The sequence below is a fragment of the Babylonia areolata genome, chromosome 19 (assembly GCF_041734735.1).
Source record: "Babylonia areolata isolate BAREFJ2019XMU chromosome 19, ASM4173473v1, whole genome shotgun sequence".
NCBI lineage: Eukaryota > Metazoa > Mollusca > Gastropoda > Neogastropoda > Buccinidae > Babylonia > Babylonia areolata.
Genome location: NC_134894.1, coordinates 13,147,503 through 13,150,002, shown reverse-complemented (window position 1 = coordinate 13,150,002; position 2,500 = coordinate 13,147,503).

Below are 2,500 nucleotides of genomic sequence, written 5' to 3'. Positions count from 1 at the left end.
AAAGCTCACTCATCACTTTCATGTTAAATTTTCCAAGGCGCGCAAACATGACTTTTCCGAAGCACATATGTCACTTTCCTGTTACTAAAAAAAATTAGTAATCATTTTCCTTTTTTTTACCCCTCCCAAAGCGCTTCCCGCCACGAATTTCACCCACCTCCATCCCTGTATTCCCCCCATTTGCCCGAAGCGCAGTTTGTAATTTCATTCCGATCCCAAACTTGCCTTCACACATTAATTCTCGCTTTCTCGCTATTCTTCCATTCCTCCCACCTACCCGAAGCTCAGTATCTCAGCACCCTCCCCACCCCACCCATCCCCCTCCCTCCGCCACACCTCTCCCATCCCCATTCCATCACTCTGGTGGGGGTACGGGGGCGTGGGGGGTGGCGAGGAGGAGGGAGGGAGAAGATGAGTGTGGGCTAGGTGACGTCACTGATTGAGTGTGGCCCAGGGAAAAGGGGGGTGGGGGGGGGTGGATACTGGCGAGGTTTCACACACTGTGGCCTGTTCCATTGAACTGTTGTTGTCATCAAACAAACCCGCCCTGTGCGACGGTGTGTTACGGAGGTTAGAACAAAAACAACACCTTGAAATGTCTAAGCCTTTTTTTCTGTGTCTGTCTGCTTGTGTCTGTGTCTATCTGTCTGTCTGTCTCTCAGTCTCTCTGCCTCTGTCTCTCCTCCTCCTCCTCCTCCTTCTTCTTCTTCTTCTTCTTCTTCTCTCGGTTTGTTTGTGGAAGAGGGCATGTCCATGCCAGCATTTGCTTGAACTATTGTATGTGTGTGTGTGTGTGTGTGTGTGTGTGTGAGGAGGGGGGACAGAGAGAGAGAGAGAGAGAGAGAGAGGGAGGGAAAGAGAATAATATGCTTCATCGTAAACAAGGTCGTTTGCTTTTCTTTCCAGTTGCATGTGGGGAAGGATGGGGCGGTGTGCGTGGGGGGGGGGGGGGGGGGGGGGGGGTGTATGTGTGTGCGCGGGTTCATGGCTTCACGTGCACTAATGTGAGTGCACGTGTCTATCTGGAAGGGGGAGCATCCATACTAACAGTTGGTGAATGTGGAGGTGGATAAAGTGTACGAAAGACTTCACCCTAAATGCAAACATTCTTTTTTAAAATTATAGCATAACTAAAAGTCAGCTTTCCAAAACAGGTTATCAGCAGCTGTTTGGCCCAACACAACTTATACCACAGACTGACATAAGTTTACAGTTGGGCCAACAGCAAAGTGTGAGTTTTATTATCAATGGTTTCTCAATCGCAGAAGGAAAATCATTCACAGCTTTAGGACTGTAAAACTAGGAAGCAAAATTGCACTGGCTCTTAGTGCTGCAGCTCTGGGGGCTAGTTGGCCTTTGGGAACCATCCCCAATGCCGACTGTCCTAAAACCCTCTTTGTGAGAGAGTGGGGATGTAACTCGAGCAAGACACTGTCCACTATAATCAAATTTTTGCCCAGATAGTCGGGACAGCAGTTACTTCCTCTGCTGTTCTCATGGTCATAGTCGAACACGACTGACTATCATATACACATCAGCAGCTATAAAGCAAGACTAGAAATTTCACAGTCTCTCTCTCTCTTCAGTATCTGTATATCTCTTTCCCGCTGCCACTGTCTATGTCTCTCTGTATCTCTCTCTGTCTGTGTCTGTCCCTCTGTCTGCGTCTGTTTGTCCCTCTGTCTCTCTCTCCCCTCCTTCTCTTCAGTATCTGTATATCTCTCTATCTCACTATCACTGGCTCTGTTTCTCTGTATTTGTCTCTCTCTCTCTGTCTGTCTGTCCGTCCGTCTGTCTTTCTTACGGTTGGTCTCTCTCTCTCTATCTGTGTGTCTGTTTCTCTCTCCCTCCCCCTCTCTCTCAGTATCCCGCTGTCAGTCTCTCTGTATCTGTCTCTGTGTCTGTGCCTCTGTCTGCGTATGTCTGTGAGTCTGTCTGTTCTCTATCTGTCCGTCTGTCTGCTTCTCTCTCTCTCTCTCTCTCTCTCTCTCTCTCTCTCCAAGATCTTCTTCTCTCCCGACTCTTTAACTGTTATAAACGTTTGAATGCTCTTTTTTGTGGAGCAGCAATCGGTCAACCGCACATATTTTTCCCTTGATGGCGGCCAGGCCATTTTTGGAAGGAATTTCGTGACACGCAATCAATGGGCGAATTGAAATGCTCCCCAGAGAGAGGGAGAGAGAGAGGGAGGGAGGGACAGAGAAAGAGAGAGAAGGAGAGAGAGAGAGAATGACAGACAGACACACACTGACACAGACAGAGAAACACAGACAAAGAAACACAGAGACAAAAAGACAGAGAGAGACAAAGAGAGAAACGGAAACACACACACACACACACACACACACGCACGCACACACACACGCACGCACGCACACGCACACACACACACACACACAGAGAAAGAGAGAGAAAGAGAGGGATAGAGAGGCTTGTTTATTTGAGATTTTAACAGCATTGGACGAATTTTGTGGGGTGTGCGAAATTACCTTTTTTTTTC